The sequence below is a fragment of the Lissotriton vulgaris genome, chromosome 4_1 (assembly GCF_964263255.1).
Source record: "Lissotriton vulgaris chromosome 4_1, aLisVul1.2, whole genome shotgun sequence".
In the NCBI taxonomy this organism is placed as follows: Eukaryota; Metazoa; Chordata; class Amphibia; order Caudata; family Salamandridae; genus Lissotriton; species Lissotriton vulgaris.
The window spans coordinates 1591619731-1591643765 of NC_141691.1; the positions used below are offsets into that span (position 1 = coordinate 1591619731).

General features: G+C 45.0%; 1 protein-coding gene and 1 non-coding gene across 7 annotated transcripts in view; both read left to right on the plus strand.

Moving 5' to 3' along the window:
• Positions 1 to 24035, plus strand: part of CSPP1 (centrosome and spindle pole associated protein 1) — a 1363238-nt gene that overhangs the window by 261509 nt on the left and 1077694 nt on the right. The window lies entirely within an intron of this gene.
• TRNAR-CCG (transfer RNA arginine (anticodon CCG)) lies at positions 32 to 104 on the plus strand. The gene has a single exon. It is a non-coding gene; the product is annotated as a tRNA-Arg (tRNA).

Genomic DNA, 24035 nt, shown 5'->3' on the forward strand with positions numbered 1-24035 from the left:
GAGACTTCCTGTATCGAGCGCTTTCTCAGCTGGCCCAGTGGCCTAATGGATAAGGCATCAGCCTCCGGAGCTGGGGATTGTGAGTTCAAGTCCCACCTGGGTCGCATCGGGATATTTTTATATCCTGGAGAAAATAAGAAACTAGCAAGATCACAATATTAAAAAACATAATGTTCAACGAAATGTCTCCGAGTGTCCGTCTTTGATATATGAACGTCGTGATTTTTTAATTCCGTGTAAAGGGGCTGCCTAGTGGCACCTACCACAGACTGGATGGGCGCGTGTGTGTCTAACTGGCGACCTGCTGAAATGGACAGAAGACATTATTTCCCAGCAGAAGACCCAGCCGCGGCGAAAAAAGAGTGGGTTCCGCTCCCACTGCTCTTCCTCTCTACTGCTTGCGGGCTCCATCACTCTTTTCTAGATCTTTATTTTCTGTGCTCTTTTGTTTGAACTCCTGAAGATGAAAGGAAGAGGCAAGAGCCAGCCAGGCTGTGATGCTAATCTGAGCACGCCACTCGGCCCCGCACGGCTCGGTTGTCTACATGGGGGCATAACGGATAACGTCATTACTATGTGGGTTCTGCACACAGAATCAAACCCTTACTTCCTTATCAGACCCGATGACAGACTCTTTCAACTTACTTTCGTTCCGTTTTAGCAACACGGCTTGGTTTTCAAATTATACTGGGGCAGGGTCAAGACAGCACGAGAAGCGGAAACCACGACCTCCCGGCCTGTTTCCAATCCCGTACCAGATTCGGGGGCGTTGACGAGAAGAGGCTTTCGGCTGACGTAGCCAAAAGCCAAAAATTCTCGGGAGCGCCCCCGAATCTGGTCCGAGATTGACGGACAGAGCCCTCTCCCAATGGCTAGCCTCCATTTATGGAGCTAGCCAATGGGAGGAGGGGGCGGATACCCGACCCCACACAGAAATCATAACGTTTTTTGGCGCATGCGCACTACGTGCGCATCGCCAGTCAAAACCTAAAAAGCAATTGTCATAGGTTCTCAGTTTGTTAGTTACTTGCCCAATTTTCTGAGCTAAAAGCATCTTAAGCAGTGGTGTTAGGTAATCTTTCTGGGTTGTCTCTGATAAAAGATTCTGCCATCAACTTTCATAATGTATCCTATATGTAGAAATATAGGGTGATGTTGTTCATTGTATTTGTACATTTCAGAAGGGTTTTTGGATGTTTGCATAAGAAAAACGTTAGATTTTATACAAGAAGAGCATTTTTAGCTGAGAATAATTACACCATATCTGCCTTTGACCCTTCTTGCTAAATGTCTAGTCTTAAGATGTGAATAGCATTGGTACTTTTCTCTCTGCCAAGACTAGCAGAGTTGAGAAACTGCAAGCATATATATCCAACCTCCTGTCGCATGAGACTTGGTCTGGATTCCCAAAGTGGGACTGCTTAAAATTTGAATCCATTGCTTGATCCGTGGCGTCGGGTCAGCAAAAAGTCTCACTGGACAGTGAATTAGCGCCTTACAGTAATGTGAAACACTGTATACACAGCTTCCCAAATGAAGCCCAACACTCAGAGGTTCAAAGTATCCAGATCAGGTTTAACAAGAGCGTCCGTGGTAGAGTGCAAGCGTTAAAGCGCTCTCCCACTGTGTGCAAGCAACAGCTCTATATACATGTGTTGGGCAAACTGTTGACGCTCATCAACCCACTTATAAGTCTGTCTCTATTTCCAGTCTGTGTGGTTTAGACACTGTGAAATACAATACATCTGCAATAGTTGCAGAAGTTTATTCGTAGAGTTTGTTCTTTTTATGCTCTTTTCATGTTGTATGTGTTCCAGCCCACTCTCTGTTTTTGTCAGATTTATGGCTCCAGGTAGTGGAGGGTTAGTGTATTTGCTAAGTGACTGGAGTTTGATCAGACACAACTGTCCTGGTGACCTTTGCAGTCTCTGGGGAAACAAATAGTTAGAGGCATGTGTGCTGTAGATACACATGCTTTACATACTCCTGCCATCTAGTGTTGGGTCCGGATGTTTGCAAGTTGCTTTTTTTCTAAGATGTCTTTCCTAGTCACGAGGTATGGCGACTCCTCCTTTTGGTGATAGTATGCATGGGCATCAACTCCATTGTTAGATTATTTTCTTTCCACCATCGGGATTGGACGCGTATTGCTGCGCTCCAGTTCGAAACAGTCCTTCGGGTTCCCCTTGGTGTGCAATCCACTCTAACCCCAACGGTATTGTTAAGGTACGTGTTTCCCTCTCTTCGCGTATCCATTCGATCGTAAAGTCTCATCTTCGGTCGAAAACATCTTGGGCGGCCTTCGGGCTTAGCCGTGTCGATCCACTCCTCTGCCAATGGTACGGACACCGTTTAAATTCTGTCCTCTGTACTGCTTGAAATACCCTCGCTCCGATTTACACCAGGTCTGCAACTTGTGCTTATCACTAGACCACAAAGAAGAATACTGCGAGGTCTTGGTTAGGTCGAAAAAGACTCTTCGAGATCGTTGGGTTCGACAACAAGAAATGCAGCGCCAAAGCACTCAACAGACTCCGGACAACTTAAAATGGTCCGAACAGAAAGGGGCAGCTGCAGAAGAAAAGGAGGCCTTCTCGGTTAAAGAATCGGATTCCGACCTCAAAATAGAGTTGGAGTCCGAAGACATTCCAGCGGGACAGGGTGTCGGGAGTACCAAAACCTCTGTACCCCTAAAACTATCTTGGCCAAAAATAAGGCTTTGTCCCCACCTCTGCCTTTAGGCTTTGGTCGGCACCAAGACAACGTTTCTGACACCCTGTCCTCGGGCCCGGCACCGTGGTCAAGTCTTCCGGCTTGGGATTGAGCCGAGACAAATAGTCTTCGGACCCGAAATATTCTGTTCCAAAAGACAAAAGTCTGCTTTGGAGCCGAAACCTTCTGCTTCCAAGGACAAGGCTTGTTCGGCATGTAAGCGTTAGGCACCGAAATCAAAAGAAGATATTTCACAGTCCCCAGAACCAATCTTAGACATTATGAAGGATAGATTAGATCCAAAGCAGAAAAAGCTTTATATCAATCCAGACACTGGACACATATCAGCCAAATCTCCTTTCAGAAGGAAAGTCAGTTCAGAGGACACTGAATACAAGATACCCATTAAGTAGAAGAAGGACATTGCCACAAGTCCTATCCATCCTACTTCTCCACCACCTCTACCACTTTCACCTTTACCAGTACTGCCAGGCTAAGGTCCATTACACATAACACCACAGGGATCTCCTCACACAGCCAGATTTAGGAGATGGGGATGGTGATGGTGATGATGATGATAATGTTCCTTTTCCTACAGATACATGGGATGATTACAATATTGATCCACCCATGGATAATGATCTATACCGATATCCTGAAAAACCTTCACCTCTAGATGATAACGTATCCTATCTGGAGTTAATCTCCAGGGTAGCAGCATATCATGGGGTTAGACCGCGTAAAGAGGCCTTAGATGACGATTTGAGACACTAGGGTCTTTACACAGAGTTAGTCAATTCTCCCTATCTTAAAAGCCATGATGACACAGGCAGATGGTATTTTTAAAGATCTTGTTTGTGAACGAATCTTAACACCCAGGGTTGTTAAAAAATATAAACCGTCACCCTCTGATCTGGTTTTTATTAAAGGACCACTCCCAATAGATTTCCTGGTAGTTTCCAACGCTTGTAAAATAGCGAACTCGCAGACATCTGGTGATGCACCACCCCCAGATAAAGAATCTAAGCTTATTGACGCATCTGGTAAAAGGGTAGCTGCTCATGCCACTAATCACTGCTGCATTGCCAACATGCAGGGCGTATGAGCTAGATATGACTGGGCCCACTGGAATGGGATGGAAGGTCTACTTCAGGACCTCCCATAAGAACACAAGAAAAAGGCACAAGAAGGGAAGCTTATTTCTAACCTTTCCATTAGATGTGCTCTTAATGCTGCTGACACTGCAGCAAGAGAAGTTAACACCAGCATTCTCTTACGAAGGCATGCCTGGCTTAGAATTTCCGGCTTTAAACGAGAAGTCCAACAGTCTATTTTAAACACTCCCTTTGACAAACAACATCTTTTCGGACCTCAGATTGATGAGGCTTTAGAAGAGATGAAAATAGCCACAGACTTGACAAAATCCATGGGAGCGCTTCAGAATCCTTCAAGCAGAGGCTCCTTTTGTCGCTCATTCTATATAGCAGGGTCTAAAAGTATATCCTCAGACCCTAATACTTCCTCCTAGAAATCCAACACGCAACCCTCTCCCGGTAGAGGTTTATTTAGAGGAGGGTACAGAAGAAATTATTTAAAAGTTAGAGCTAAGGGCATGCCAATGAGTAAATCCCCTTCCCCCAATAGGCAGTGACTTGCCTACACTTCCCCCCGATCATTTAACACCTGTCGAGGTAAGGCTTCAACAATTTCTACCCATTTGGCAATCCATACCATCAGACAAATGGGTGTTAGACATTATCCAACTTGGTTATTGCCTGGAGCTCACTAGCAATCCTCCCAACATACCACCTCACACTCACAAACCTTCGTCCGAGCGCCTACAGCTCCTCAAACAAGAGTTACAAGCTCTTCTAACAAAAGGAGCTATAGAACCAGTTCCATTACAGTACTAAGGCTCCGGGGTTTACTCTCTGTACGTCCTAATCCCCAAAAAGGAAGGCTCCTTGAAACCAATTTTGGATCTAAGGCCAATAAACCTGTACTATTTTCAGAACATTTTCACATGGTCACGCCTCAACCGGTCCTTCCTCTGCTACAGCAAGGCAATTTTAGGTCCACATTGGACTTAAGACGCATACTTTCATATTCGGGTTCACCCAGCTCATTGCAAATACCTCAGATTTGTGATAGTGTAGTGTAAATCCTGTATTCCCAATAGGCTCTGCACATTGGAATAATATATTCAGCAGTGTAGACGTAGGACTGAGGTCGACTAGGTCTCTACTGACTATATTAGACTTAAGGTTTGCCAGCTAGCTCAGAGGTCACTAGAAACTTTCTCGAATAAACGAGGAGGAGTTTAACCTCCCTGGATAGACAAGAAGGGATTAGCTCCCGACAACCATATAACATGACAACTTTGCTCCCTCAGAATAAGAGTAAATCTCTAGAGTCGTGTGAAAACAATAGACCGCTATTTCACTCAGTCAATTGTGCGTTCTTAGTTTCACCAGAGTGCAGAGAAGAGAGAGACGGGCATTTTCAATAAAAGGTATAATTTATTGAGCAGTCTTCCTTCTCACGCAAGAGAAATGAATTGCCACAATTGCAATACTTAATGTAAAGTAAAGTACGTACAGTAAAAGGAGTATTAGGAAATAATACTGTAAAAGCATTGATATGGTTTCTTAGCCATAAGATACTTTAAAATGGATAAAATATATACATACATATATACATTGACTAACGTGCTCAACCGGTGCTTCTAAAATACGCCTATCCGGTGTACCTGACCTAAGCCTAATACGTGGGAAGGAGTAAGTAAGTAGCAGTTTAAGTTAAGTTGGTTTTGCCAAGAATCTGATTCAAGAATTCTTTTTAAGGGTTTAGTCAGCACCGTACCTTGGGAATAGAATGTAGGAGGTCTGGTATCTCTTTCCTCAGGACTCGATATTCCAGCAACCCGCAAGGGTAGGCTGGAAACGCCGGAGCTGGATTTTCTCGGCAGGAGAAAAGACAGCGTCTTTCTCAGCGCGTCAAAGAGGAGGGGCAGCGTCCGTGGGCTCTCGCATCAGCTGGGCTCTCGGGCAAGTAGATAGCTGCTCTGCTCCAAAACCACCACCGTGTGTTTGCTTAAGGCAACGTTGGTATATTTATACCTGAAAGGTGCCGAGTTTGACGTAAGGTTTGGACATAAGACGTCAATAAAGATGTCACTAAGAACTGGCCGTTCTTACAGTGCTCGGAGGAGTTCTATTACAAATCAAAACAAAGCAAATGGGGATTTCCCAGGTTGCTGGAGGTTTGGTGTGTCGAAAGAACTCGTGCTTTTTAGGAATCCAAGGAAGTAGCTTCTGCCGTGCCTTGGACTGCAAGGGCTATTTACTTAAATATGGATCTGATTCTTATGCCATTATAGGGATATTATTGATTATAGCCGTACAAGGGCATAAAATAGCAATATTGATTCAGGTTCCTAGATAAAAACACAATAATAGAAGGAAAACACTTTCAATTCAAGGTACTCCCATTCGAAGTAACTATTGCTCCCTGAGAATTCACAAAATGTCTGGCAGTAGAGGCAGCATATCTCAGAAGACAACAGATTCATGTCTTTCCATAGCTGGATGACTAGCTCATCAAAGCCAGCACACACCAAAAGTGCTTACACTACACTCAGACTACATTAGGCCTACTCTACCAATTGGGGTTAACGGTGGTCAATGCTCAGAAGTCTCACCTTCAGCCTTCACAAATGCAGTCTATTCTGGGAGCGACTCTAAGCACTCGCACAGCAGTAGCCTCTCCCAATGCAGCCAGAATTCAAAATATTCAAACTCCGCTACTACAGTTTCAGAACAGTCGATACTTAGCAGTCAGAACGTTCATGCAACTGCTATGGAGGATGGCATCATGCATCACAAATAGTGCCTCATGCAAATTTGCACATGCATCCTCTCTGCTTAGCATGTCAGTGGAATCAGTTGGAGTGTCAACTGTATGATCTAGTGTTGGTAGACAGCCGCACTCTTCGCTCTCGGCAGTGGTGGAACACACCAAGCTTATCAAAAGGGCGGCCCTTCATCAATCTTATGACACAGATTGTGCTAACAGCAGATTTATCCCTCACAGGCTGGGGTGCCCATCGTCACAACCTGACAATTCAAGGTCTATGGGACAGCAATTACAAAGCTCTGCGCATCAACTATCTAGAGCTTTTAATTGTGAATCTAGCACTGAAAGCTTTTCAGTCTCACCTCATAGGGAATGTTGTCCCAGTCCTCACCGACAACATGACAGCAATGTACTGGGTACAAAAACAAAGGGGGACACATTCTCTACAACTGTTGCACCTCTCTCAGACAATTTGTTGTGGGGAAATTCATCACAGAGTCCATCTTCTGGCAGAGCACCTCCCAGGGGTGGACAATCAGATTGCCGATCTCCTAATCAGAAGGGGGCAACAAATTCATGAGTGGGAGCTTCATACCCAGATTCTTCTTCCATACTTTCAAAAAAAGGGATTCCCACAAATAGATCTGTTTGCTACAGTGGACAACTCAAAATGCCCAAACTTGGGTTCCCACACCCTCTATCCAAAGGCAATGCACTATGGATGAATTGGTCATTGATATTTGCCTTCGCTTTTACGCCTTTGTTTGCATTTCTCCTTCCATTTCTGGTTTGGAAGCTCGGTCAAACATCCCCCACACTGATTCTAGTAGCTCCTACTTTGGCTCGTCAACCGTGGTTCACAAAACATTAAGAACTGTCAGTAGTTCCATATCAAAAGCTACAACTCAATTCCAGTCTTCTCACGCAAAACCATGGAGAAATCAGTCGTCCAAATCCCAAGGAGCTCAATCTAGCGATTTGGCTCCTGATGCCATAGAGTTTGGATATCTTAACTTGCCACCAGAAGGTATGATCATTCTTAAAGAAGCAAGAAAGCCTACTACCAGAGCATGCTATGCAGCTAAATGGAAAAGATGTGTTCTATATCATACTAATAACAATATTGATACACCGGATGCATTTACTAAAAATATCATTTGTTACCTTCTGCATTTACAGCGTGCTGGTCCAGCCTACTCTTCCATTTGACTGCATCTTGCTGCAGTAGTTGCATATTTACAAAACAGGCACCAGCTATCTTTCTTCTAGGTTCCAGTGATTATAGTCTTTATGAAGGGCCTTAAGAGACTAATACCACCCAGGGTACCTCCAGCACCAGTTTGGAATCTGAACATTGTGCTCGCATGGCTCATGGGTCCACCTTTTGAGCCATTACAGAACTGTCTGCTACAGTTCCTTTCATGCCAAGGTTTCAGATTGCTATGTGTGACATTTTCATAATTTAAACTGAATTATGAGTGACATTTTAGCAGCTAAGAGTGACACTTTCCCATGAGAAAAATCGAGCAATTAGGACAAGTGTTACATATTAATTAAACCCAGAAGAGCAATGAGTAACTTTGAGAAGATTTTTTAAACTGCTACAAAGCACCAGAAATTTAAGGGAACTAAGGAAGCAAAGAGGTGGCAAGGGGCTTGCTAAGTGGAAAAGAAGCATTCGACCTACCTGGAGGAAAAACTGACCAACTTGGATAATGCACAATCGAGAGTGTCTATTTCTAAGTACTAACATCGGACACAAAAAAACAGACCAAAGTCTGGGAAGTGTAATGCGACTGGAAATAACTGTTTTTAAAGATACATTTCTTTCAAATATACTTATCCAATTGGTGGGACTCTGAGAGGTGCGCAAATGGAGCACTCCTCATCATAAAACAAGATATAAATCAAGGATTAGTGGTAAATCTGCTGCGCTCGTGTATAAGAATAACAGCATACTTTTAAAATATATTTTGTAAAAAATGCTTCGGGTGCGAATACTCAGTTGCAACACTTCTTGTTAAAAACACGTTCGCAGTAACAGATTATGGTTGGCAAATATGTTGCGCTCCGGATTGGACATTACAAGGGAATAAACAGCACTGTAAAATGCAGACGTTGTGCACTTCAATGACCACCACACCGTAAGTCAGCACTACACTGAAGATCAAGGTGTCTGAGTGCGTGCAGCTGTGTGACAACACAACATACAACACAAGGTTACTAGGCCGTAACAACACACTACAGCCAGGCTGCCTCCCAGTGACCAAAGAATGAAAGAGTAGACAACGTAGTAGTACTTACTGTTTCTGTGAACTTCAACTTCTGTACTACTAGTCTCAGACAGTCAAGTCCAGTGACTGTAGCCTGCAGCTGGCACTCCACTGGCTGTGGCAAGCGTTGTCCTGTCTTTCTGAGCGCCGGGGGTCGGGTGACGGTCCGTGGCTGCAGCGGTGAGCCCAGAGCCACACCGGGGTCGGTGGCCATACGGCACTGCAAGCAGCAGTGTGAGTCTCCTTGCACACGGCGCCCGATGCAGCCAGGCCTCTCATGCCGCGCTGCCATGATGAATGCGAGACAGAGTCTCACGTCTGACAATACCGTCCCCCGGTCCCAGCCTCCGGTGGTACAACGCTGGCCCGACCGGGTAATTATACCACGCTGCGCACTCAGCAGCAGCGCCTGACTTAGAGTCGCTCAGACTATTGTCACACAGTCTGGCTGTGGGGCGGCCGTCGGCGACGGGGCATCGACACCAGCAGCAGCACAACTTTAGTTGGTTGACTCCCCGCGGCTTCTAAGTCGAGACCTCAACCTCACTTCCTGCTTCCTGTAACTGTTCCAGGACGATAACGGGTGCTGGCACCATAGCCACTAATGCCCGGCTCTTAGTAATTGGGCAGGAGGTGAGTCGGTGACTCGCTGTGTGGTCAAGGCTGCGAGCGGGAATTTTCAATGCAGGCAGAGCCAACAGCCTGCCTGGCCGATTTTAACATTGTAGCAAGCAAACTACACTCTCAGTCTCACCCAGAGCACGATCATGTCAATTACAGTAACTGTCTCATGAGTCCTGCTCCGCTCAAGTGCTAGCATCCTGGCGTTACGGTAGCCAGTTTCAGCGCTGTAAGCAGAGTGCAGTCTCAGTGGGCAAAATGTGTGACAATGCATTTCAGTGAGTGATGCCGAACACCACACGCCTGATGCGTGATACTTGGCAGGACTGCATGGAGCATGGACTTCCTCGTTGCGATCACTTCATTGAGGAGAGTTTGTGAGCTGCAATCTTTAACCTTAAAAGAACCCTTCTTTCTCCAGTATTGGGGTGTCTTTCATAGACTCACATGCCTGAATCATTCCCTGTCGTCGGAGTTGGAGTCGCACGGTACATAAAAAGCAATAATTATGCTAATAATAACCATAACATAGGTAACATAGAACCAGGAAGTAAAGTAGTCAGGAACTACAAGGAAAAAAACTTCCACCTCTATGACTTGTCCAAGTCATTATATATAGTCCAAACTGCAGCCAATCAGGCGACAGCACCCTCCAGAATGTTCTCCTCAGAGGCTCAGGCACTCAGATTTTCCTCCGCACGTCGTGTGAAGGAAGTCTCCCTGAGCTGTGCTCAGTACTTTCCTAATTCCTCAGGAATTTCTTCACTTCATGATGTCTTCTTCAAAGAAATCTCTCTTTAGACCTTGTGACTCTTGTGGGAAGCTCCGGCTGTTCTCTGAAGATGCCCACAAGTAGTGCATTTACTGCCTTTACCCGGACCACCAGGTGAGAGACTGCAAGATATGCAGGACCTTCCCTCAGAACACCCTCGGGGACAGAGAAGGGCGTCTACTTCTGTGGCTACAGAAGATTAAGAATCAAGACAACCCCTTATCTGAGGTGGGAAGTATTGCCTCTGGTTCAACTATGTCCTCTAGGAAGAGGGTTGCTGATGAGGACTTATCTTCTCCTGGGGCTAAGGTGTTGAGAAAACAACAACCCTCTAAGGGGTCTGAATTGCCTTCCACCTCAAAGAAGGCTCCTCCAACTTCTAAGGGAAAGTCTTGCCTTCTACACCCCTGAGAAAAACTTCAAAGTCTCTGGCTTCAAAACGGCCTTCTGAGAAAGATTTACCTCAGAAAAGCTGTCGACAACGACTTCTTCATAAACGAAAATCACTGTAGACGCTACTTCTACATGGACTGTTACCTTCTCGTCGCCGAAACCTCAAATGATTAGGTCATCGGGGTCATCCCCCTCGACACTACTCTCCGTCTCCGTGAAGCCATCTCGTTGACGAAGGTGAAATTGCCTGCTGTCGACGACTAAGGTTAGAAAGATCACATCGACGGTTGCCTCGTCGACGACCACCTCGTCGTCGAAGACTGCCCCATCGACGGCCGCGTCGTCGACTAAGACTTCCTTGTCGTCGAAGATTACCTCATCGTCGAAAACTTCCTCGTCGACGGTCACTCCTTTGACTGCAGCTCAACCGACGACGACTTAGTCGACGGCCCCCGCGTCAACGCTACAGTTATCATCTTGCACAGAGTTGCAGGTCTGGTCAGCGTCTACGGCTACGGCAACCTCTGCACCATCTGCAACAGCATCCTCTTTATTACAGAGACGTGGTTCTTCACTTGAGGCCCTCTCTCCATTGCATATCTCTCCAATCAAGGTACCTCTTGAGGTGCCTGAGCAATTACTGGATTCGGAGGAGAATGAGGAGGACTCCGAAGGGGACGACAGATTTCGCACTGCCAGAAGCCCATCGGAACTGTTCATTAAATAGGAGGATGACCAGGATGAACAGCCTTCCCCAGAGTCTTTAGCCCCACCTCCTGACACGATACCTACAACACAGATGCCTCTAGCTCTACTGAACAATCTTCAATATATGTTAGATGACTATTATCGCCGGTTCCCTCAATTTGAATTGGCGGAGTCCATTCCACCGACACCTGTACCTCAAGCTTCCATCTCTGCATTCAGGTCTCCTAGACCGCCTTCTCCGGTACTGTCTCATCATTCCCATGATGCCACCTCCTCTGATGATGATAGTCCCAGATTGAAGCTGCTTCTAGGCTTAAGCTATTGATCAGGCCAATTTAGAAAAAGTGCTTGCTGTTGTAGATAATAGCATTAACACCCTTTCTTCACGTAATTACACATTAGATAATAGTGTTTCGTCTGTTGTTGATATTGAAGACGTTGCGGTACTGTACCATGGACAAAATCAATTGCGTTCTATTATGCCGTTTGCATGGACTCTTCAAACCTTAAAATCTGGGCGGGTGCCTTGGGATTACATTAACACGACATCGTTATTTTAGCCTTTTAATTTGACTGTTAAACAACAATTTGTGTCAATGAAAGATGCCACGTTTTCACTGCTGCATATTGAAAAACTGGAACAGTTACCATTTTCAGTGGCCGAGTCGAATTCTGCAGTTTGGCTCATCCATGGGTTGATAACTCTACCTTTCCCCCTGTTTAAATCTGATTCCTGCATGAAACACTATGCTATCGGCAGATTTGAACTTTTAGGTTCCGCTTTTCTACATGAAGTGTGGAATCTCCCATTTACATATAGGTGCTTGAGGGAAGGAAAATGTGTTTATTTAAAAGGTGAAGACTGCACTTTCACACCCTTTAGTCTGTAGAAATCTGCAATTGCACAGTTCTTGTAATATTACAGCGCCTAATCTTGCATGTGTTTTGAAAGGCACTCCCGCCCCGGCTGTTACACCAACTTTCACATTGTTAGCAAATAGTAGTTATTTGTTATTAAATAATGAAGATTGCTGTTGTATGGTTGCTGGTATTCCGTATATCGTTACAGTTTCCCAACATGTGGTTTGCTGTAAGAATGTCCTGTTTCCTCCTCCACATGGGAGGCTCGATGTTTCCATCTGGCCTTCTATCCCGACCTTGAGAGAAGAGTTCAACAAGATGATTAGAATAAGAGCTCTTTTGTCACAAAAAGAGGTTGCCCTTACATCTGCGTGTGAAACATTCGTTCTTCACGTTGCAAATGCCTGTACTGAGGTACATGCATTATTAAATACCAACCTGCCCCTGCATTTCAGTGCTTTGATTCACACAATCTTTAACCGCCCGTCAACTACCGGCCTGGTGCACTTTTTTAAAGTAGTAAGTTCTGGGCTTGTGACCTCGTTCCAAGCAATATTTGGTGTGATCCCAGCATTTTTTAATTCGATTTTTTCGAGTGTCTTCGGCGTTTTCCCGTTAATTCTCGCTTTGGGAGTGGGTGTGCTGCTGTTAATTTGTTTACTCCAAAATGGATGCACATTCTGTGCCCCACGACGATCTGCCCCAGCTGCTCCAGCTTCATAACGGGATGCTAGAATACTATGGATCGCTGCCTCTGGCGACTCTGAGTGTGGCTAATGGTTTATCATTCTGGTTTTGCTACTTCACTTGCATGCAGCCTGTTTTCCATTGCCTGGATTGTGGATTTGAGTGGGCCCTGGATTGGTGTCTCTGCAACACGGTGTTTCCTGAACTGGATTTTAATCTACTAATAAGTCCCTTAGTTGTCATGAAATAGATTGTTCTACTTTCGGGATTATGGCCTGCGCAGCGGCTCATGGGGTTCTAGGCAATTGGAACATATGGACTGCAGCCAATGACTTTCTGGCACGCAGTTATCTTGAAGTAAGCCCAAGTTGTCCTCGGATGGTGCTAGAGGGCCCGGCTGTTGAAGAACATGAATGCTCATTTCCGTTGCTTAATTGGATAGCTGAAATGTTCATGGATGATGAAAACGACTTCCTATTGGAGGCAGTTGCAACGTACAGTGCCTATACGCTGTTGGATTGAGGTGTGGATTTTTTCTACTTCATAGACACGTACTGCACTCGTGAACATTTTTTCTGTAATGCCTTAAGGATTTTTTTGTTTTGTTTTAACAATCTTTTTCACACCATGGCCACCCGTGACTGTTTTCACTGACTTGGTTACTTGTTAATTTGGACTTTTTACTCTCAATTATCAAGTTTTGCAAAATTCCTGAACTTGGTTCTGTCTCATTCGAACTTGAACTCTGCATTCTATGAATCTTTCCCCCTTTATTGTGCGTTCCCCTATCAAGGGAGGGTGTAGTATGGCCTAAGGCCTGCTTTGCGCGCATGTTATGTTAGCATGGCTTAGTAGAAGTTTAAACGCCATTTTACCTTTTGCTGCTTTTGCACACGACACTGCATAGCTGTTTTTGTAAGTTAGCTTTCACCAAGGTCTACACATAAGAAAAGGTTTTGTTTTCGACATCTCTAGACTTACATCGTGCCCCTAGTCTGCACAGTGAGTACTGAAGCTGTCAAGGTTATCAAAACATGGTAGCTGTTTTTCAGCATGTTCGAGTAACGCTTTCTAGACACAACAATTTGGCAGCTGTAAGCCAACTAAGATTCTGGCACCCTTATTATTTCACACTCGCCATGATTTCAGACACTTGGAAGATTTCCGTTTCCAGGGATGCAGAGCGCCTATGCTGATCCAGATGTAATTTACTCTTACTGAGCGGAAAGGTAATGGGGTCCCCCAAGCAAGCCTAAGAGACCTTCTTTAGTTTATAAACATATATAGGGAGGCTGCTCAAACTAGGCACTATAAGACCTGTTTTCACCATCATTGTAATATGATTTCTCCTTTTGTATTTTATGGATTTGTAACCATGCTGACCATATTAATTTTATTCATATGTCTGCTTATTTTGGCCAAGATACTAAACATGAGATCACGTTGTTAAAATAAATATTTGAACCTTAGTGTGTCTCTTCTTTACTACTGTTGTGGACTGGTATGAGAGTATAACAAGAGTGTTCTCACTTCCCATCATTCCTGAGTTTGTACTAAGTTGCATGTTCTAGGTTGTCTAAGCATTGGTTGCTTTGCTATAGGACGAAGAGCTAATGTGACACTGATGCTAGCTGGTTGGGGTTCTCGAGGTACTCAGGTGAGTTTATGGCACACCACAATTCACTGATGTCCTAGGTCTCTATGCAGAGTTCTGTGTATGAGCAGGATCCTTGCAATAGGAGGAAGGAGAAGTGGATGATAGATCTCTTATGTCGGAGTGGGACGAATACCAAATTCAAACTCGATCTCCTTCAACTCCAGCTCCAGTGGACATTGGAGGCTTCCACCTCCTGATGGAAAGGGCAACACAAAGGTTCCTTCTACCTATGGAAACGAAGAAGGATGAATGCTTCCTATACGATTTCAAGGATCAACCAAGGAAGCAGATACGGAGGATCCCCATTATTGATTTTATCTGGAAGGAAGGATTGAAAGTTATGACAGCCCCTACTTCTATCCCTCCAGTTTTGCCTTGGCTCGACAAAAAATATAAGGCATCAGACAACTCACCGGCATGCCTCATAGGACAACCAAAAGCTGACTCTGTAATTGTCCAAGCGGCACAAAGACGGGCTAGGAATCCCTCTTCTCCAATTACAGCTCCTCCAGACAGGGATGGCAGACGGATAGACGCAATTGGCAAGACGGTTTCCCCCATGGCAGCGACGACAGTCCGTGCTGCTAATTCACTGGCCATCTTAGGTCGGTATGACTGGCAAAAGTGGTCGGACATTTCTCCATATATCAACATTGTTGGAACCTGGGATGTCAGGTCACCTAGGGTAGCCTGGCCTAGGGTAAGTCACATTCACTAGAGGCACATGTGTGAAGGTTGCAAACCACCCAGCAGTAAATCAATGCAATAACACTCAAAAAGGACACTACACCAATGTTAGGAAAAATACGGGTCTGTTTATAAAAATAATATACTCTGCTTTTATACCTTTGGAAATCACAACTCAGTACATACAGTTGTCATGAGATTAATACAAATCCTTTTACAGTTGCTAAATTATAATGCTGCTCAACATCAATAATACATTACATTGGACTTCAAAGTTTGATGAGACTCGACTTCTGTGAAGTGCTCTATAACTCTCCTTCTCAACCACTCTAACCACCACAATGGTACACAACCAAAGAAAGGTTTCAGTTGTACAGGAAGGTTACATGTGCCCCAGCAGCCTCTATTAGATACCTATTCTCCTACTTAACTAGCAGGTACTCTTAGCACAACATTGGCCACTGCTTCTATCCTCAGTATCTACTTCCAGTGGCTACTCTTCCCTGGTTCTGAACTTGGTGATGGTAACTTCACTGGCGCAATAACCATTTACTAGCTCCCAGTCAGGGGGGAAGGAAAAACGAACAATAGTACTGTCACACGTGCTTTTGCACAGAGCTTAGGTTCTTCCCTCCTTCCCCACGCTCTCCTTACTGTAACGTGGAGACGATGCTTCACAAGTCTCCACGTGTTGGTGTTAACCAGTGGCTCCACAGAAGTCCCAGCTGTCGAGTCCGCTACTTCCCGCCCAGCCAGCTGCTCAACTCGGTGCTGGCGCGGGGAAAAAGCGGTGATACCAATTCCCCCTTGTCCAAAGGACGATACCGCTGCCGGTTCCTCAGCTTCAGGCCACACGTTCAAGGGCTGGCACCGCCGAGGCTGTCTTGCGCAGACCGGCGCCGCTTCTGCTTCTTCCTTTCAGCCGGCTCCGCCTCACAGAGCCCGGCGACTCCACTGGGCATGCGCGAGGGAGCAGTGTCTCCTCACTGGAGATCGCAGACTTTCAACGGCGCCTCCCCTTCCTCTCCTCACACTCCGGGAGTGGGGAAAATACCACAGGGCTGCTCCTGCGATAAGCGACTGCCTCGCTACCTATCTCCGCTCCTCACAAAACCAGCGAACACAGCGCTGTTCCCGCGCTGCTCACCAGGCGCTGGCTCGGGGGTAGACCTGCTCAGTTTCACTCTGCTTCCGCCCCTCCTAAGGTTGGCTCCTCTCCACAGTCAGATTCAGCCACAGCGAGTAAGTGATGAAACTCTGGGGGGATTCTGTTACTAGGGGAAAGTCACAGCAACCAGGGGCAGGATTCAGTTGACAACTGCACAAGGGGGCCACAAAGATTAACCCTTCTTCTTATGAGCACTGCTCAATAAAAGTCTCTCTACTGGGCAGAGGACTGCGCTCCGCAGCACTGCAGTCTCCTTCTCCTTTTCACACCCCTGTATTTCTAGACTAGGGGTTGGTCAGGCGCCCAGGGTCTCCAGCCATCCAAATCAGCAGGGTCAGGTCAGGTAACCCAAGGGAGGAAGGGTGGTGAATCAATAGGTCAACCCTCTGACTATCCTACCCCCACCTTCAGCTACAGCCTGTCCTCCAGCTGACTCTCTCCAGTAAGACAAAATGGCTGACCAGCATTCCGCCTTTTATAGGCTGACCCTCAAAGGTCCAGAAGGGACCAGAAGGTTCTGGAATGCCCTATTCTACTCTATGGGACAGGTTCTAGGTTTGTCAGTTAGAACAGTTGGTAGCCACCATTTTGTGACTCCAACTATATTCCAGTCAGGAAAGGCCTCTAGGCCTGAGGTGAAAGACTATGAGGGTGAAAAAGCACCTATCCCCTAGACCAACACCTTGAAAAAGCTAGTGGACACAAAAATTAATAAAGGTATGAGGGGCAAAAAGGGGACAAAATAAATAATAAATTGGAGGGACTACGCAAAAAGCCAGACAGGTCTAACAAACATGTTGCAGGAACCATCAAAGGCTGGAGCTTTAAAGATCCTACAAGAAGGGGAGAGTATCTCTGCGGAGATCATAGATTCGGCCGTGGATATCGCATCCACAGGATTTAGGCAGCTAGCGGGGTGCCGCAGTACTACGGAAACAAGGCCGGTTGAAATCAACATCTTTTCGCCAGGAGGTTCAGGCTAAGATTATTGACATAACACATACTACTGAGTAACTGTTGGTCTAGTCATGAAGTGTGATAAGCGTGTCTGACAACTGATCTCATAGCTGTGCAAGGTACTTCTTCACTTGAAGAAGTGCCTTGCACAGCTATGAGATCAGTTGTCAGACACGCTTATCACACTTCATGACTAGACCGACAGTTACTCAGTAGTATGTGTTAAGTTATTAAGGGAATGTAACTGTTGTTGGTCTCTCAATATTTCCCTAGGACCCTCCTTGTATCGGTTGTTTTATTAAGATTATTGACATGCCTTTTGATGGAGAGTCACTATTCGGCCAGCACGTGGAAGAGGCCCTTCAGACCATTTAAAAAGAAACCGAAACAGTAAGATCTCTCGGTACTCTTCAATTCTGTAAGCAGCCCTTACAGGGTGCTAAAGGACGTGGATCATTCTCTAATCGAATGGGCTACAACCAACAAAGATCATACCAGTCCTATCAACGTAATCAGCGATATCAGCCTCAGAGACAACAGTCGTAGGGACAACGTAATACCTCCTATTCACAGAATAAAAGGAAGCCCTCCTACCGCGGACGGGATTCAAATAAGAAACCATGAGAACCGCAACCTCTTCTGCTGCCTACCCATGTAAAAGTTGGAGGAGAAATCTCCCAATTTTACTCGAACTGGTCCGCAATAACATCAGACAAATGGGTCCTGGATATCATGGCCAGAGGCCATGCTTTAGAGTTCATAAAGTTTCCTCCAAACATTTCTCCAAGAGGCCCACCTCCAGCTCATCTCATGTAGCTTTTTCCCAAATAAATTTGATGATAAAAAAGGAGCGATCGAAAGGGTCCCTCAGTTACAGAGGGGAACAGTATTTTATTCAAGATTCTTCCTGATAATGAAGAAATCGGGAGAGTGGCGTCCCATTCTCGATCTTCGCTTCCTCAACAAATACTTAAAGAAATTATCCTTCCGGATGTTAACGCTTCAAGAAATCCTTTAACTTCATTCGGCGGGGGATCACATGGCCACCCTCGACCTCCAAGACTCTTATTTCCTTGTGCCAATTCTTCCCAGACACAGAAAATTCTTGCGGTTCAGAGTGGCTGACAGGGACTTCCAGTTCAAAGTCCTTCCTTTCGGACAACGTTCAGCACCCCGTGCGTTTACCAAGGTTCTAGCACCGGTGGCGGCACACCTTAATTTGGAAGGGATTCAAATCTTTCCATACCTAGACCTTATCAAGGCAAATTCTTTTTCAACCGCAAGCACCCACATCCAGAGATGTTTATCCCCGTTTCAATCTCTGGGTCTCTCTATCAACCTCGACAAGTCTCATCTTGTTCCTTCACAAAGACAGACGTTCTTGGGAGCAACGTTGGACACGCAACTGACTCAAGCCTTTGTCTCAAACGAAAGACAACAAAAGATCTGCAAACTGGCCCGCCTATTACGATCAAGAAGGTGCATTTCAATCCGACAGTTCAAGTCTTTTCTAGGGATGATTTCTTCTTGCATCCCCTTGATACCCAACTGCTTTCTCTGAATGACGCCCCTATAAGAAGTGCTCAACCACCAATGGTTGCAGGTTTCGGGGTCATTCGACAATCTCATCCACATCACTACTCGGATGCGCGAAGCCTTACTGTGGTGAGCTCGAGAAAAGAACGTGGAGGAAGGATGCACATGCCTAAAAAAAGTGCCAAATTTCACCATCACCACAGATGCATCCCTCGAGGGATGGGGGGCACATCTTCAAGGGCTGACTGTCCGTGGCAAATGAAACGTCCAACAGCGGACGTGGCATATCAACCTTCTAGAATTGCAAGCCATCTTCTTGGCCCTGAAATCCTTTCGAACTGCCATTCTATTAGCTTCAGTGCTAATTCGGACAAACAATACAACAAGTATGCACTACTTGAACAAACAGGGAAGAACACTGTCTGCCCTACTCTCTCAACAAGACCAAGAAATCTGGGACTGGGCGATACGACACAGAATCAGCCTATCCGTGATCCATGTGCTGGGAGTTTCCAATGTTCTAGCGGATCCCCTCAGCAGATCGACGGTATCCAATCATGAATGGGAACTGCATCAACCAACGTTGGATCGAATCTTTCAAGAGTGGGGTCGTCCCGATCTAGACCTATTTGCGACCAATCAGAACCGCAAATGCCCATTCTTTGCAAGTTGGCTTCCCCACAAGGAATCTCAGGGGAACGCATTATCGATGAGTTAGTCGCGGATATATGCTTACGCCTTCACTCCGATACCCTTGGTTCCCAGATTTCTCCGGAAAATGAAGAGAGAACCTTGTCGCCTGATTTTCATTGCTCCCAGATGGCCTCACCAGTTCTGGTTCACCAAACTTCTCCTTGTATCAGAATGTGATCCCATTCGTTTCGACTAATACCGAACCTCCTGTCCATCCAGAACGGACAGATCTGCCATCCGGACCCTGCATCTCTGAGGTTATCAGCCTGGCGCCTGAACACCTTGAATTCGCTCATTTGAACATTCCTGCGGATTGTAGGGAAGTTTTAGCTAACGCTCAAGCCACTATTAAGACATGCAGGCTTTAATGGAAAAAATTCTGCATTTGATGTCAATCTGCCAGTATTTATCCGATTTAGCAAAAACCTGAGCAAATTTTACCATTCTTTTTACATTTGGCAAGGTCAGGCCTTTCTCATTCTATGCTGAAAGTATTTTTAGCGGCCATTTCAAGGTTTCGGCAGGACGTTTCCAATTCTCTCTACTCCGCTAAGATCATTCAACAATTCTGGTTTCTGATGTTTCCTCCTATCCGGCGTCCAACTCCATCCTGGCACCTTAACGTAGTACTTGCACAACTCACGGGCACCCCTTTGAGCCTATTCATAGAGTGGATTAGAAGTTTCTATCGTGGAAGGTGTCTCTGCTATTGGCTTTAACGTCAGCTAGAAGAGTAAGTGATATTCGAGCTTTCACTATCAATCCACCTTTTCTTTAATCAGACCCTCCAGGATGTCGCGATTTCGCGGTTTGCCGCGAAATCGGCACTTTTGTGAAAATGCCGCGATTTTTACAAAAGTGCCTGCGAAATCGGCACTTTTGTAGAAATCGCTGCATTTTTACAAAAGCCGCTATATCCTGGGGGGGTAAATTGCCAATTAAGTGAGCGCATTCACAGACAGTTTGTGACGCAAAGCGCCTCAGCAAATCTGCTCTGGGGAGTAGAGTTCAGAAAGTTAGCATTTACAATACACATACACGCCAAAGGGTTCTTGTACTCCAGCCATTCCCTCGGTATCAGGAGAAGGGAGGCCTCGAGGCGCATTAGGCGTGTCAGCAGGACAGGGCACGCCTGGGTCATATTATATTGGCAAATCTGCAAGTGAAAATAACCCACTTAAAAAGCAGTACCCGGGTTTATCGTTTACTGGTAGAACTGGTTTGTGCTTGTAAAAGAAGTCTTGTGTCCATAATTCAGGATAATCTGTGGAGCTAATGTGTTTCCAAAGGCTTAGCGAATATACTTGATTGGGGATGGGAGGGGGGGGGGGGCATTTTTAAGTGGCTGAGCTCAGGTCGCTCGTGTGTGCTTCTGGCATCATTGGGCTGTTTCAGGTTATGGTCTTTGTAATAGATCCTGCTGGGGACATTACCACTTTATCAGTTGTTAAATTGCACTTTCCACATAAGTAGCATTGCTCTGTCTGGAAGTGGTATTTCCCAGTGACCTCTAAACAATGCTACGGCGGCTCTTTACAATGCCCTTTGCAGATTTCAATGGTGTTGTGATGAACAGAGGTCGTTTCTCGCAGTTTCTGGGTTTATAGCACAGGTAGCAGATTAAATGTATTTCACACTGGTCGCTGCTTCGGTGAGGCCGTCGATAGATCACTGCATTTTTAACCCGTAGACGGTGCTGGGACTGCCCCCCCACCCCACTTGTCATTTCGTAGTTCCTGCAGAGGTCTTTTCTCCATGGCTATGGTTAGGGCCAGGCTAAAGGACAAAGTTAGGATTACAATAGTGACAGAACAGGATCAGGATAATGAATAGTTATGGTTAATATATGGGAAAAGGTCACGCTTATGACTGTATTGGGGTCAGCATAGGATTAGATGGTGTGAGGTTACGGTCATGTTAGGCTAACGGTAGAGGTTAGGATTGGAGAGGGCCAGCTCTTTTAAAGTTTAGATAATTTTAGAGTTATATTTGGGTAAAGGTATGGAACATGATTTTGGTCAATTTAGGTTGTGTAATTAGGTTTATGAAAATGGTTAAGATGAGGTAACACTTGGGTATGATTTAGAAAATGGGATACCGTCAGACGTTAGGTTGGGATTTAGTTTATTGTTTAGGATTTAAAATACATTCTAAGTAGAGCAGAGAGAACCACTCAAAACCAGTATAAGATTTCAACAAAAAAAATGTTGATCACCTACATTTTTTTTATTGAAGTATCGATTGCAAAGCGCACCCAGACAAACACGATATTTTCTATCTGAAGGTTTTCACCTAAAATATTTATCTGTAGCAGTTTTTTTCTTCTGAAGCGAGTTAAGAGGAAATGACAAACTAACACAAATGTATAATGCAAATGACAACAGCAACTTTCGTCCTCTCTAGAATAGCCAATAAACAGACCCTCCAGGATTTCGCGATTTCAGATGAAGAATTGCAATTCCAAGGGATAACAGCCTTCACCTGTGGGCTGCTTCCTCTATTCCATATTCCAGGTTGCCTATTCAAAGTGGAATACTCTCCTAAAACAGTTTCCATTGATTTAAGGCTGAAAATGAATGATTATGAGTAAAATAAAGTGCTGCAAAAATGCTGCTAAATTTCCATATTTGTGCCGCTAAATTTCCATATTTGTGCCGCTCAATGAGCCAGTCATTTTAAAGTCTTTCTTTCCTAATCCTCAATCATCAGCGGAGAAGACTTTGCATACCCTTGACATAAGGAGATGCCTCAAGTTCTATTTACAACGGACTTCTACGATCCGTAAATCCGACCAATTATTTGTAGCCCACGGAAGGATACGGCAAGACACTCACTATCCAAACAGACCATAGTTAGTTTGATTTCTGGCGCAATTTGCTTCTGCCATCACCAAGCAGGAAGACAATTGCAAACAACTCCAAGACCACATTCTACAAGAGCAATCTCATCCTCCACTGCTCTCTTCGCTGGTGTGCCTCTTCAACAAATCTGCAGAGCTGCGACTTGGTCCAGCAGACACACTTTTACCAAGCACTACTGTTTGGAGGCTGGCAGTAATGCAGATACGTCAGTGGGACAAGCGGTTCTCCGCAATCTTTTTAAATAAGGTGCGCCTCTGTTCTTCCCTTCTCCTCTGTTTTGTTTCTCAGACGCTTATTGCCATGCTTATTATGTATATAATAGCATTGCCCTGTATTTGCATGCATACATGTATTTATGCATAATTATAGAATTCTTGGTATGTTATTGCATAATGTTTTTTGGTGCATATGTTTAGGTTACAAATAGCATCTTACAAACATTATTTTGGTGTTCTGCTATCTACTCTGATTCAGGCATGAAAATCTATGAACGACACCCCAATACTGGAGAAGAACAATAGTTACCTGTAATCTATGTTTCTACAGTATTGGTGTATTTCATAGATTCACATGCAACCCTCCCACCTCCAGTCAGAGGCTCGCATATGCTCTTTTTATTTGGTTCACTCTTGTGCGAGAAAATCTGAGAGCCTGGGCCTCTGAGGAGAACATTCTGGAGGGTGCTGTCGCCTGATTGGCTGCAGTTTGGACTATATATAATGACTTGGACAAGTCATAGATGTGGAAGTTTTTTTCCTTGTAGTTCCTGACTACTTTACTTCCTGGTTCTATGTTATGGTTATTATTAGCATAATTATTGCTTTTTTATGTACCGTGGGACTCCCACTCGGACGACGGGGAATGATTCAGGCATGCGAATCTATGAAAGACACCAATACTGGAGAACTACAGATTACAGGGTAACTATTGTTCTTCAAGTTCATAAAGAGTAGTTCTTTGCACCAACCTAAAATTCCTTCCCAAAGTGGTTTCTGTTTTTCATATCAACCAATCAGTTGAGTTGCGTGTGTTCTTTCCTCAACCTGATTATGTAGCAGAAAGAGCTCTTCATACTCTTGATGTCAGAAAAGCGTAATTGTGCTACAGTGAGAGAACAAAAGATTTCATAAAACAAAACAGTTGTTTGTTGCATTTGCTACACCTCACAAAGGCAATCCGATTTCTAAATCTAGTATTGCAAGATGGATTGTCAAATGCATTCAAACCTGCTACGCTAAAGCTAAACAAACTTTATCTATACCTCTTAGAGCGCGTTCCACTCGTAAAATAGTAGCGTCTATGGCCTTTTTAGGTAACAGCTGAAATTTGTAAAGCAGGAACGTGGGCCAGACCACGCGCTTTTACCAAACATTGCTCTGTGGATGTGTTAGTATGCCAACAAGCCAACGTAGGGCAAGCAGTGCTAAAAACACTTTTTCAAACAACTTCAACATCTACTGGTTAGCCAGCACTTTGGGATGAGGGGCACACTGAACCACACACTATGGGAACGTGGTGCAGAATTTTAAAAAATGGGCCAATCCGTTCCCGGAGGAAAGGAGGCAGAAAACAGCCACAAGTACAAAACAAAAAT